General features: G+C 42.0%; 1 protein-coding gene and 1 long non-coding RNA gene across 16 annotated transcripts in view; one reads left to right on the top strand and one right to left on the bottom strand.

The window, feature by feature from the left end:
- The window catches only part of LOC132677018 (uncharacterized), a 76,641-nt gene that overhangs the window by 13,455 nt on the left and 48,635 nt on the right, over positions 1 to 14,551 (top strand). For 2 of the 15 annotated variants that reach the window (XR_014137998.1, XR_014137997.1), the window contains exon 1: positions 11,941 to 12,253. The exons of 10 other annotated variants lie outside the window; for them this stretch is intronic. The gene's annotated coding sequence lies outside the window, so the exon portion shown is untranslated. Of the gene's footprint in view, positions 1 to 11,940; positions 12,254 to 14,551 lie in introns of those variants that run through there. 3 more of the 15 variants (XR_013556627.2, XR_013556628.2, XR_013556629.2) reach the window with 2 other exon arrangements.
- LOC132693683 (uncharacterized) overlaps positions 5,907 to 14,551 on the bottom strand; it is a 189,912-nt gene continuing 181,267 nt past the window's right edge. Inside the window, exon 2 of the long non-coding RNA XR_013556631.2 lies at positions 5,907 to 6,234. This is a non-coding gene — a long non-coding RNA (uncharacterized LOC132693683). The remainder of the gene's footprint in view (positions 6,235 to 14,551) is intronic.

Raw genomic sequence — 14,551 nt, 5'->3', positions numbered from 1 at the left:
TGCCCCTCCCCCCCTCAAAATAAATAAACTTAGAAGAAATAAAATAAAAAATAAAATAAGAAATAAAATCTTGGAGCACCTGGATGGCCCAGTTAAGTGCCAAATCTTGATTTCGGCTCAGGTCATGATCTTATGGTCGTGGGATTGAGCCTCACTCTGGGCTCTGCTATGAGCGTGGAATCTGCCTGATCTCTCTCCCTTTCTTTCTATCCCTTCCCCCTCACTCTCTCTCTCTCTCTCTCTCTCTCTCTCTCTCTCTCTCTGTAAATAAATAAATAAACATTAAAATTGTCCTGAATTGTGATAAATCAATAATACAAATGAACTTTAAAACTACTGCCCCCACCCCCTGCCCCCACCGCTCTGTTCCAACTCTGTATCTGTAATTCAGAGGTCGAGAAAAAGTGTTCATTGTTAATGGTGTGTTCTCTAGCAGATGTGTGACATCTTGTTTGCCTCAAGTGACAGAAGGAATATAAAAAAAAAATACTCTGTAAACTATAAAGTGCTTTACAGAAACAGATTATTAGCGTTGCTTTGTGAGATGAACAGCTTAGTTCCAGTACCTGTTGAAATAATACAGTGAGGGGCGCCTGGGTGATTCAGCCGGTTAAGCGTCTGACTTCAGCTCAGGTCATGACCTCACAGTTCGAGGGTTCAAGCCCCGTGTCGGGCTCTGTGCTGACAGCTGAGCCTGGAGCCTGCTGCAGATTCTGTGTCTCCCTTGCTCTTTGCCTCTCCCCTGCTTGTGGTCTCTCTCTCTCCTTCTCTCTCTCTCTCTCTCTCTCTCAAAAATACGTAAGTATCAAAAAAAAAAAAAAAAGCATACAGTGAAATAAAAGATGGCATAGAATTTGAACAAAGATTAGAAAGGAACCATGAGGGTTTTCACTTCTGGTCACTTGAGAATTCCACTACTAACCAGATCTGAGGAGGCGGATGGGAGCCTTTAAGCCCCGTGGAGAAGAACAGAGATTAAAATGTTTTTGGAACATGGAACCCAAGAAGAAAGATGAAGGGATTAGGACTGTGAAGCCCAAAGAAGATAAGGTGTCGTTATTTATTGGGAAGATAAAAGTAAGGGGTGTCTTGTGTTGAAATAGGTCTGGGGGATCTGGAAGATTTCTCTGCCGCCACCGCTGGGAACACTGGGAATCGTATTTGGGTTCTGGGGATAAGCCCAAGGCCCTCTGAGTTCTCCCGGGCACTTCTCTGATGTGTCTTCTGCTTGAGAATATGCTCAGACGGCCGTTCTGAATACAGAACTGCTCTGAGAGCCAGGCTTTTAAGGTGGGTTGTGTGGGGAGGAAGGTAGCCAGCTATGCCCCTGAGGCTTTTCACTAATAGTGGTCTCAGAAAGTGTTAAGAGTTGCTCCCTTGGCTAAGAATTCTTCAGGAAAGTTAACTCAAGAGGCACGAGATTCCCTGATTCCCCGTCACCAGGCACTCCTGGCCCCTTAGGAAGCTGTGACATTGGTAGTTACACCCTCTTTTCGGTGGCAGATGAAAACATACAGCTTTGTTTGGAGCAGTTCCTAGTGGTTAGCGTTCCACAGAGATGCCACCGGGACTTGGGCAGGTGGCTGGTGACTATTTCACAAACACGCAGGGTTTCAGTGAAGGAGCCGCGCAGGGGTTGGGGTGGAGAAGGGCAGAAATAAAATGGTTTTGGCACATGGGAACCCAGGAGGAAAGCTGAAGGGCTCAGAACCGTCCCTGCCACCTAGTGAGTCCTGTGTGTTTGTGGGAGCTCTTAAGAGGGGGCGGATTCCATGTTTAAATTGGGTGGTGAGATTGGAATCCACTTGAAGGTGAGGGAATCTGCTCAACTGGTCTCTGAGGAAAGAGTATTCCAGGCAAGATAAACGGCCGTAGGAAAAAGTCTGGCAAGTTCCACAGCATCACAGACACCCTGGGGCTGGGTTGGGTGAGAGACTAGAAAGGAAGTGTTCCTGCTTACATGAGGCCCGTGAGGCCCTGGTGAGGATTTGGGCTTGCACTATCAGTGAGGTGGAACCACACGGGTGGGTGGTTCACAGAGGAACAGCAAGATTCGGTCTTTCTCTCTGGCGTACTAGGAATAACCGGGGAGTAGTGAGGGGGCAAGGGTTGGAGTAGGAAGACCTGGCAAGAGGTTCTGGCAAAATTGGACAGGATGTCGTGAGGCCAGAGTAGTCAGAGGAGGTGTGAGGAGAGTCTGATTCTGGAAATGTTGAGAAGCCAGCATTCACTCCTGAGGGACTGGTACAGGGCCGTGAGAGTGTGCCCAGCAAAGTTTGCGGTCTGTCTTTATATGCGTGGTGACCCCGTGTTGTTTAGTCTGAGTTGGAGGGATGTGGTTGCCATCGAGTGGTTGTGGGAAATAACAGATTGTTCTCTCATTCAGAGTATTTGTTGAGCACCCACTACATGTTAGGCACACGATGATGAAAAAGACAAGCTAAGGTCATTATCCACATGGAGCAGCCATTCCAGTCAGTAGAATTAGACAGTAAATGTGTAAACAGTGCCAACCAGGGGTAAGGGCTATGCGGAAAATAAAATGGGGTAATGTGACGACATCTTGGATTGCTCAATGTCAGGGGCTGGAAGAGCCCTCTGTGGAGGTGACATCTGCCCTGATGCCATTCATCCCTGAATATCAAATGCTTGCCTTTAGAATGATCTAGACCATTAGAGATGTGTCACGACCTCTCATGGAACGGCTTGAACCGAATTTCATTTTGTTGTTACCTCACAAGACCTTTTAAACTATAGCCTAGGGGCGCCTGGGTGGCTCAGTCGGTTAAGCGGCCGACTTTGGCTCGGGTCATGATCTCTCGGTCCGTGAGTTCAAGCCCCGCGTCGGGCTCTGTGCTGACAGCTCAGAGCCTGGAGCCTGTTTCAGATTCTGTGTCTCCCTCTCTCTGACCCTCCCCCATTCATGCTCAGTCTCTCTCTGTCTCAAAAATAAATAAACGTTAAAAAAATTAAAAAAAAAAAACAAAAACTATAGCCTAATGAAACTCCATGTGTAAAAACTCAGGGTATTGTTGAGAATTTTGTCCACCGTGAGGATCAGTGAGTGAATTTTTCTCATATCCCTGTTCCAAAAATTGTGGAAATACTTTTTTTCTGATCTTTTGGCTGCAGTCATGTAACCGATTGTTTTCTATTCTTTGCTTCTGTGGCTAACAAGCTAAAAATCAAATCTGTAACCCCTCCTCTTGCAAGCATATAGGAGTAATGGCATACGTTCATATACTAGCTTAATCCCTGTTTCAACTTACTTTATTTTACTCATTCATCCAATATATTTTTATTATTTTTTTAAACATACCATCTTTTTTTTGTTGTTGTTGTTAATGTTGTATTTTATTTTTGAGAGAGAGGGCGCAAGCAGGGGAGGGGCAGAGAGAGAGGGAGACACAGAATCCCAAGCAGGCTCCAGGCTCTGAGCTGTCAGCACAGAGCCCCACGCAGGGCTCCAACCCACGAACTGTGAGATCATGACCTGAGGTGAAGTCAGACGCTTAACCAACTGAGCCACCCAGGTGCCCCCATCTTCTTTTTTTTAATGTTTGTTTATTTTTTGAGAGAGAGAGAGACAGAGAGTGAAAGAGAATCCTCAGCAGGCTCCATGATTTTAGCACAGAGCCCGAATTGGAGCTTGAACTCACGAACCATGAGATCATGATCTGAGCTGAGATCAAGAGTCGGCCACTTAACCAACTGAGCCACACACATGCCCCAGCGGTATATTCACGTTTATTGTGTAGTATTCCATTGTATCAGTTTATTTATCCATTTACCTGTTGATGGACAATTGAATGGTTTCCAGGTTTGGCTACTATGAATAAAGCTCTGTGAACATTCTTTCTGTGGACAAATATTTTCATTTTCTTAAATAAATACCAGAGGTAGAGTTGCTGGGTCAGCAGAAAAGTATATGATTGACTTTATAAGAAATGGCCAGGGGCACCTGGCTTTCTCAGTTGGTGGAGCATGTGACTCTTGATCTTGGAATTGTGAGTTCAAGCCCCACATTGGGTGTAGAGATTACTTAAAAATAAAATCTTTAGGGGCACCTGGGTGTCTCAGTCAGTTAATTGTCTGACTCTGATTTCAGCTCAGGTCATGGTCTCACAGTTTGTGAGTTCGAGTTCTACATCAGGCCAGTATATTGGAATTCTCTCTCTCTTCCTCTTTCTCTGCCTGTGCTCTCCCTGTGCTAGCTCTCTCTCAAAATAAATAAACTTAAAAAAAAAAAAAAAAGATAAAAAATAAAATCTTAAAAAAGCAAAGCAAGAAATGGCCAAGTTTTTTCAGGACGGTTTTACTCTGTTCCAGCATGGTATGAGAGTTTCCATTGCTTTATTTTCTTTATGTTCTTTTCTAGAATTTCATCCAGTATTTAGTCTTTTGCATCTGGCTTTTTCCACTTAGCATAACGATTTTGAGATTTGGTCATGTCATGTTTATCAGTAGTTTGTTTTTAACCCGCCCTACCTCTACCCCTCAGTAGTGTGTTTCTTTTTCTTTCTTTCTTTTTTTTTTTTTTTTAAGTTTATTTATTTTGATAGAGAGAGAGAGTGCACACCCGAGCAGGGGAGGGGCGGGGAGAGAGAGAGAGAGAGAGAGAGAGAGAGAGAGAGAGAGAGAGAATGAGAATGAGAATGAACGAATGAATATCCCAAGCAGGCTCTGTGCTGTCAGTGCATAGCCCAACTCTGGGCTCAAACTCACGAACCATGAGATCATGACCTGAGCTGAAATCAAGAGTCAGATGCTTAACTGACTGAGCCACCCAGGTGCTCCAGTAATGTACCATGTGCCTATGTCACAGATTGGTTATACACTCACCATTTGTTGGGCTATTTCCATGGTTTGGCTGTTATCAATAAAGCACATGAAGGTCTTTGTGCCAACATGGAGTTTTTTTTTTTTCCTCTTGGGTAAATACAAGTGGGACTGCTGAGTGGTGTGTTAGGTACATTTTAGCTTTAGAAGAAACTGCCAAAGTGTTTATGCCATTTTGCACTCCCACCAGCAGCGGGTGGGGGTTCCCGTTCTCCGTGTCCTTGACAAAAACGTGGTCTTGTCAGTCTTTTTTATGTCAGCCACTCTAATAGGTATGTAGTGAGACCTCACAGTGGTTTTGATCCGCATTTTCATAATGTTAACCTTAAAAATAAAGCAGTTATTTTCCCAGCGAAAATGGGTTTATTCAGGAATGGAGAGACTTGCAATCTGGAACACGCAAGCTAGAGCAAAACTGTAGGCACATCCACCAAACAAAGGAGAGGAATGTTATTTTCTGGAGAAGGAGGTGGTTTGAAGGGGCTGTTTTGAATGAAAGTCCATTGGAGACAACAGTTTATCATTGGCTGAGTCGAAAGGGTAGTTGATTTCTTGTAGGAGACGCACTGTGCATCTTTCCCTGTTGGGGCCTGCAATTGACAGTTCTTTCCTGTTGACATTCTTCTGTTGGGTCTGTGATTGACAGTTTTTCCTATAATTGATTTTGAGTGGTAGGTTCTTCTAGCCTCCCCTCCTAGCCTCCGAGACTACTGTAGTGAGATTTCTCTATTAATTTTCGCAATAATTACTAATGATGTTTAGTATCTTTTTTTTTTTTTTTTTTTTTTCTGTTTTTACTTTTATTTGCATGTATTTCATGCAGAATTTACTCCCGGGCCATAAGTTTTTGTTTCTTCAGTTTCTTCTGGGATATCTTTTTCTTCTGTGCAACCTCCTCTTCTGGTTTGGGAACAGTCTGCTCTTTTTCAGTAAGGATCATCTCAGTGTGGCAGGGAGAGCTCATGTATGGGTTAATCCGACCATGAGCCCTGTAAGTTCTACGCCGCATTTTGGGGGCTCTGTTCACCTGGATGTGCTCAATGACCAGAGAATCTACATCTAAACCCTTTAAGTTCAGCATTACTTTCTGCATTTTTAAGCATGTGCAGTAAAAATTCAGCACTCTTTTTGGGCCACCGACCCTGTGTCCAGCCCCACTGTTTGTCCTGGGCCCACCTACCAGCTCCACCATTGTAGCATCGGAATGGTACACATTGCTTCTGCAAAGTGACATCTTTCAGATACTTGGTGGCTTTTTGGATATGCATACCCTTGATGGCCTGGGCAGTTTCCCGTGTGTTCTTAAAGTGAACACGAAGATTTGAACTTCTTTATTTGCATGATTTTGTCGGGTTTTCCGGGTCAAGTGAATAGCGAACCATTTTTAGAGATCACCTCAGGCCGCTTACGGGAAGAGGCTAATGATGTTTAGTATCTTTTAATGTGGTCATTAGCCAGTTTTATACCTTCATTTGTGAAATGTCCACAACTTTTGCCCATTTTTATAAATTGGATTGAAAAAAAAAATTGGGGTGGTCTTTTTTTTTTTTCTTAATTGAGTTTTAGGAGTTTTTAAAAAATATAACCTGATTGTAAGTCCTTTGTCATCATGAATATCTTCTCACAATCTAAGACTTACCTTTTCAGTTTTTGATGAGCAGAAAATTTTAATTACAAATTTTTTTTTTAGTTTATTTTTGAGACAGGGAGAAAGCACGAGCTGGGGAGGGGCAGAGAGAGAGGGAGACAGGAACTGAAGCGGGCTCCATGCTGATAGCAGAGATCCCGACGTGGGGCTTAACCCACAAGCAATGAGGTCATGACCTGATCCAAAGTCAGACGCTCAGCCAACTGAGCCACCCAGATGCTTCGGAAAAATTTAATTTTGATGAAGTCCAATTTATCAGCCTTTTTTTTTTTTTCCAGCTTTTTCTTTTATGATTAGTGTTTTTGTGTTCTAAGACATTGTTGGCCATTCTAAGGTTGCAAAGATTTTCTCCTGTGTTGTCTTCTAGAAATTGTATGGTTTTAGATATTACATTTAGATATATGACCCATCCCAAAATAATTTTTATATTTGGTGTAAGGTAGGGATCAAGATTAATTCTTCATAATGTGTATATCCAGTTGTTCCAACAATACATATTGAAAAGAATGTTCTTTATTCATAGAATTAATTTGATGCTTTTATTGAAAATCAATTGATTGTATATGTGAGAATTTTCGACCTTTTTGTTCCATTGATTTAACTTTACGTCAGTACTATACTGTCTTGAGTATTTACTTTGTGTCCTGCCACTTTGTTAAACTCATCTATCCCAGTAGCTTTTTTGTATATTCTTTAGAATTTCCTATTTACACAATCATGTAGTCTACAAATAAAGACAGCTTTACTTATTTATATCCAATCTTTATGCCTTTTATTTCTTTTCTTACATTATATAGACTGAGACCATCGCTACAATGTTGACTAGACTGTGTTTAGAGTGGACGTCTTTGCATTGTTTTTAATCTTAGGGGGAGAGCACTGACTGTTTCACCAATTAGTATGATGTTGTTACTATAGATTCTTCATAGATGCTCTTTATTAGTTTGAAGTAATCACCTACTATTTTTACTTTGTGAGGAGTTTGATCTTGAATAAGTTTTATCTTAAAGTTTGTCAAATACTTTTCTGTATTTATTGAAATGGTATCTGATTTTTCTCATTTATTACATTAATATGGTGGAGTACATTGATTTTTCTTTCCTTTCCTTTCTTTTTTTTTTTTTTTTTTTTTTAGGTTTTATTTTTACATAATATCTACACCCAATGTGGGACTCAAACTCACAACCGTGAGATCAAGAGTTGCACGCTCTACCAACTGAACCAGCCAGGTGCCCGTGATTTTTCAAATGTTGAACCAACCTTGTATTACTAGTATAAACTCCACTTGGATATGACTATCATTTTTATATATTGCTGGATTTAATTTGCTAATATTTTGTTTTACAACTTGGTAGTGATATTTTTCAATTTGTGAATTTTTTGGTCTAAGTTCATGAATGATATTATCTGCAATTTCCTTTTACACAGTAGCAGACTTTGGTATCAGAGTTACGCTGCCTCATAAGACAAGCTGGGAAGTATTCCCTTCTCTTCCTCTTTCTGATGGAGTTTGTGTAAGTACATTCCCATTGTTGTGCTACCATCACCACCATCCATCTCCAGAATTTTTTCGTCTTCCCAAACTGAAACTTTGTACTCATTAAACACTAACACTCAATAGAATAGGGAGCTCGGGGCGCCTGGGTGGCTCAGTCAGTTAAGTGTCCGACTTTGGCTCAAGTCATGATCTTGAGGTTTGTGAGTTCCAGCCCTGGGTCGGGCTCTGTGCTGACAGCTTGTAGCTTGGAGCCTGGAGCCTACTTTGGATTTTGTGTCTCCCTCTCTCTCTGCCCCTCCCCTACTCTCCTTCTGTCTCTTTCTCAAAAATTGATAAATAAATGTTAAAAAATATTAAAAAAAATAGAGAGCTCAAATGATTTTCAACAAGGGTGCTAAGACCATTTAATGGGGAAAGGAGTCATTTCAACAAGTAGTCCTGGGGAGCACCTGGGTGGCTCAGTCAGTTGAGCATCTGATTTTGGCTCAGATCATGATCTCACAGTTTGTGGGTTCGAGCCCCACATCTGGTTTTGTGCTGACAGTGCGGAGCCTGCTTTGGATTCTCTGTCTCCCTCTTTCTCTGTCCCTACCCCACTCACTCACTCTCTCAAAAATAACATTAAAAATTTTTTTGAAGAAGGGGCACCTGGGTAGCTCAGTAGGTTAAGCATCTGACTTTGGCTCAGGTCATGATTTCACGGTTTGTGAGCTTGAGTCCCACTTCGGGTGAGCCCTACTTCTCTCTCTCCCTCTCTCTCTCTCTCTGCCCCTCATGGGATTCAATCTCCCTCTCCCTCTCTCTCTGCCCCTTGCTCACTTGTGCTCTTTCTCTCTCAAAAAATTAAAAAAAATAAAATGTAAAAACACTATAAGTAGTCCTGGGAAAACTAGATTATTCACATGTAAAAGAATTGCCTTATATGATGTACAAAATTTAACACAAAATGGATCAAAGACTTAAGAGACCTCAGAGACTGAACTTTAGAGACCTGTGAGCTAGGGGCACCTGGGTGGTGCAGTTGGTTGTGTCCAACTCTTGATTTTGGCTCAGGTCGTGATCTCATGGTTTGTGGGTTCAAGCCCCACGTTGGGTGTGTGCTCTTGGGATTCTCTCTCTCACTCTCTCTCTCTGTCCCTCCCCTGCTCTCTCTCTCTCTCAAAATAAATAAACATTAAAAAAACAAAAAAAAAGACCTAAGAGCTAAAACTATAAAACTCGTAGAAGGAAACATAGGGAAAAGCCTCAGAACAGTATATTTGTCAGTGATTTTTTTGACTCTGACACTAAAAGCACAGGAAACCATAGTAAAAATTGATCAATTGGACTATATAAAAATCAAGAATTTCTTTTTTTTTTTTTTTTAAATTTTTTTTTTTCAACGTTTTTTATTTATTTTTGGGACAGAGAGAGACAGAGCATGAACGGGGGAGGGGCAGAGAGAGAGGGAGACACAGAATCGGAAACAGGCTCCAGGCTCCGAGCCATCAGCCCAGAGCCTGACGCGGGGCTCGAACTCACAGACCGCGAGATCGTGACCTGGCTGAAGTCGGACGCTTAACCGACTGCGCCACCCAGGCGCCCCATAAAAATCAAGAATTTCTGTTTACCAAAGGACACAATCAACAGTGAAAAGGCAGGCAGCCCACATGGGCACTTGGCTGGCTTAGTCGGTAGGGCACGTGGCTCTTAATCTCGAGGCTGTGAGTTTGAGCCCCATGTTGGGTGTAGAGTTTACTTAAGAAAAAAAAAAAGCAGCCTACAGAATGGGAGAAAATATTTTCAAATCCTGTATCTGATAAAGGGTTAACAACCAGTATATATAAAGAACTTGTAGGGGCACCTGGGTGGCTTGGTCGGTTGAGCGTCCGACTTCAGCTCAGGTCATGATCTCACGGTCCGTGAGTTCGAGCCCCGTGTCGGGCTCTGGGCTGACCCCTCAGAGCCTGGAGCCTGTTTCGGATTCTGTGTCTCCCTCTCTCTCTGCCCCTCCCCTGTTCATGCTCTGTCTCTCTCTGTCTCAAAAATAAATAAACGTTAAAAAAAAAAAATTAAAAAAAAAAAAAGAACTTGTACACTCAAATGAAACAAAACCCAAATAACCCAATTGAAAAATGGGCAAAGTACTTGAATAGCTATTTCTCCAAAGAAGATATACAGATGGCCAACAAGCACGTGAAAAGATGCTCAACATCACTCATCATCACTCAGGGAAATGCGAGTCAGAACCACAACAGAAAATAACAAGTGTTGACAAGGATATGGAGAAATTGGAGTCCTTTTGTATTGCTGCTGGGAATGCAAAAAATTATGCAGCTGCTGCAGAAAACGGTATGGTGGTTCCTCAAAAAAACTAAAAATGGAAAAAATCCAGAAATTCTACTTCTAAGTATATATCCAGGAGAATTGAAAGCAGGGTCGTAAAGATATGTATACGTATGTATACATATCCATGTGTGTGTGTGTGTATATATATATATTATATATAATATATATATTAAAAATGTTTTTATTTATTTTTGAAACAGAGACAGAGCATGAGCAGGGGAGGGGCAGAGAGAGAGGGAGACACAGAATCTGAAGGAGGCTCCAGGCTCTCAGCTGTCGGCACAGAGCCCGACACGGGGCTCGAACTCATGGAGTGTGAGATCATGACCTGAGCTGAAGTCGGATGCTTAACCGACTGAGCCACCCAGGCGCCCCTATATTTATATATATTTTTAAGAACTTATTTTTGTGGGGCACCTGGGTGACTCAGTCCATTAAGTGTCTGACTTTTGATTTTGGCTCAGGTCATGATCTCACGGTTTGTTAGATCGAGCCCTGTGTTAGGCTCTGTGCTGACAGTGTGGAACCTGCTTGGGATTCTCTCTCTCTCTCCCTCTCTTTTTGCCCCTCCCCTGCTTGCTCTCAAAATAAATAAACTGTAAAGCAAAATTATTTTTGAGTAATCTCTACACCCTGTGTGGTGCTTGGACTCACAATCCTGAGATCAAGAATTGCACACTGTTTTGTGTGTGTGTGTGTGTGTGTGTGTGTGTGTGTGTGTGTAGAGAGCAACAGAGCACAAGTGGGGAGAGGCAGAAAGGGAGACATAGAATCTGAAGCAGGCTCCAGGTTCTGAGCTGCCAGCACAGAGCCCAACCTGGGGCTCAAGCTCACAAACTGTGAGGTCATGACCTGAGCCAAAGTCAGGCGTTTAACCCACTGAGCCACCCAGGTGCCCCGCACAGTCTTCCAACTGAGCCATCCAGGTGCCCCCTGATGAGAGATTTATACACCCATATTTATAGCAGCATTATTCTCAGTAGCCCAAAGTAGAAACACCCAAATGTCCATTGACAGATGAATAAATTAAAAAATATGTGTATATAATGTGTCTGTATATATAACATTCCCACATGTGTATATATACACGTTTATATATGTCTATCATACGTATCTTACATATATATGTAAATGTGTGTGTGTGTGTGTGTGTATATATATATATATATATATATATATATGCAGAAGAATATTATTCAGCCTTAAAAAGGAAGGAAATTTTAACACATGCTACACTATGCATTAATCTTGAGGACATTTTACTAAATAAGCCGGTCAGGAAAAGACAAACTGTATTATTCCATTTATATGTGGTACCTGGAGTAGTCAACACATAGAGACAGAAATTAGGCTGTTGCCAGGGGCTGGTGGGAGTTGGGATGGGTTTGGGTTTAGTGGGTACAGAGTTGCAGATTTGCAGGATGAAATAAGTCCTGGGCATGGTTGTAAGATGATATGAATCTATCTAACACGACTGAACTACCCACGTGAAAATGGTTAAATGTTTAATTTTACCATATCCTTCCATGATTAAAAAAAATCTTTGGGAGAGAAAAAACACTAATTTCAGTTTCCTGTTTTTGATGATTATCAACAGTGCTGCTACAAACATTCTTAAAGATTTTTTTTTTTTTTTCAACGTTTTTTATTTATTTTTGGGACAGAGAGAGACACAGCATGAGCGGGGGAGGGGCAGAGAGAGAGGGAGACACAGAATCGGAAACAGGCTCCAGGCTCCGAGCCATCAGCCCAGAGCCTGACGCGGGGCTCGAACTCACGGACTCACGGACCGCAAGATCGTGACCTGGCCGAAGTCGGACGCTCAACCGACTGCGCCACCCAGGCGCCCCTGCTACAAACATTCTTGTACAGGTTTATGTGAACGGAAGTTGTTCTCTCTCTAGGATAGATATCTAGGAGTACGATTGCTGAGTTATAAGGTGAGTAAGGGTATGTTTAACTCTATTTTTTTTGCCCCCCAACTCTGTTTTTTAATTTAAATTTTATTTTTTTTTTAAGAGAGAGAGAGCAGGGGAGAGGGACAGAGAGAGAGAGAGAGAGAGAGAGAGAGAGAAAGAATCCCAAGCAGCCTCCCTGCTCAGTGTGGAGCCCAAAGGAGGGCTGCATCCCATGACCCTGGTATCATGACCTGAGCCGAAATCAGGATTCCGATGCTTAACTGATTGAGTCACCCAGGAGCCCTATTTTTATTTATTTTAATTTATTATTTAAAAAAAAATTTTTTTTAACGTTTATTTATTTTTGAGACAGAGAGAGACAGAGCACGAATGGGGGAGGGTCAGAGGGAGGGAGATACAGAATCCAAAACAGGCTCCAGGCTCCGAGCTGTCAGCACAGAGCCCGACGCGGGGCTTGAACTCACGGACCGTGAGATCATGACCTGAGCCGAAGTCGGCCGCTTAACCGGCTGAGCCACCCAGGTGCCCCTTAATTTTATTATTATTATTTTAAAAATATGTGCTGTATTTTCTTTCTTTCTTTCTTTTTTTTTTAAAGTCTATTTCTTTATTTTGAGAGAGTGAATATGTGTAGGAGGGGCAGAGAGAGAGGGAGAGAGAGAGAGAGAGACAGAGAGAATCCCAAGCAGGCTCTGCACTGTCAGTGCCAGGTGCCTGATGCAGAGCTCAAACTCCTGAACTGTGAGATCATGACCTGAGCCATGATCGAGGGTTAGACGCTTAACCAACTGAGCTGCCCAGATGCCCCTATTTTTTATTTTTTTTAAGTAGACTTCATGCTCAGTGTGGAGCTCAACCATCAACTCTGAGATCAAAAACTGAGCTGAGATCAAGAGTTGGACGCTTAACTGACTGAGCCACCGGGGCTCCTTGGGTATGTTTAACTTTGTAAGAAACTGCCAAACTGTTTCACAGTGGTTGTACATTTGCATCCCCTAAGCATGAAAGTCCCTCATTCACATTCTCACCAGGACCCTATGGCCAGGGTCCCCTGCCCCCTCCATTCTAATAGGTGTGTTGTGATATCTCACTGTGGTTTTAATTTTCATTTCCCTAATGTCTAATAATAATGAGTCTCTTTTCCCCATGTTTATTTGCCATTTGTATGTCTTTTTTTGGCAAAGTGTCCAGATGTTTTGTTCATTTTGAAAAATTGGGTTTGGTTTGTCTTGTTGAGTTTTGAGATAGAAGTCCTTTATATGTTTTGGATACTAGGTTTGTTTTTTTTTTTTAATTGAGATATAATTGACATAGAACATTATACGTTCAACATAATGTGTACAACATAATGATTTGATATAATTTATATATGGTGAAATAGTGAGAAATCATCACAATAAGTTGAGTTAATGTTCATTACCACACACAGTTACAATTGTTTTTCTTGCGATAAGAATTTTTAAGGTCTACAGTCTTAGGAATTTTTAAATAGGCAATATATTATTATTTTTTAATTTTTATTATTTAAGGTTTTTATTGAAGTAATCTCTGTGCCCACCGTGGGGCTTGAACTCATGACCCCGAGATCCAGATCAAGAGTCGCACGTTCTTCCAACTGAGCCAGCCAGGCGCCCCTTCAATACAGTATTATTAACTATAGTCACCATGCTGTGTGTTACATCCCCAGGACTTTAAAACTTCATAACTGGAAGTTTGTACCTTCTGACCCCCGTTACTCATTTTGCCTACACCCCCACCAACTCTATTAACCACCACTTTATTCTCTGTATCTGTGAGTTCAAGGTTTTTGTTTGTTTTTTTTAGGTTCCACACATAAGTGAGATCATATGGTATTTATCTTTTCCTATCTGACTTCTTGCACATAGTATAAGGCCCTCAAGTTCTATCCAGGTTGTTGCAAATGGCAGGACTTCCTACTTTTTTATGGCTGAGTAAAATTCCATTGTGTGTGTGTGCGTGTAGGTATGTATACGGGTGGCTCAGTCGGTTGAGTGACTCTTAATGTCAGCTCAGGTCATGAGCTCACAGTTGGTGAAATTGAGCCCTGAGACGGGCTCTGTGCTGATAGCGTGGAGCCTGCATGGGATCCTGTCTCTCCCTCTCTCCCTCTCTCTCTCTGCCCCTCCCCCGCTTGCTTGTGTGCTCTCTCACTCAAAATAAAGTGGAATTGCTGGGTCATATGATAGTTGTATTTTTAGTTATTTCATAAAGTTTCCCAGAGTGGTGGTACCAGTTTACATTCCCGCCCACAGGACACAAAAGTGGTCTTCTTCCTCCACATCCTCACGAATACTTGGT

The sequence above is a fragment of the Panthera onca genome, chromosome B4, assembly GCF_046562875.1.
Source record: "Panthera onca isolate mPanOnc1 chromosome B4, mPanOnc1 haplotype 2, whole genome shotgun sequence".
Classification (NCBI taxonomy): Eukaryota; Metazoa; Chordata; class Mammalia; order Carnivora; family Felidae; genus Panthera; species Panthera onca.
Note: the sequence above shows the minus strand (reverse complement) of the source record. Positions and strands in the feature narration are given on the sequence as shown.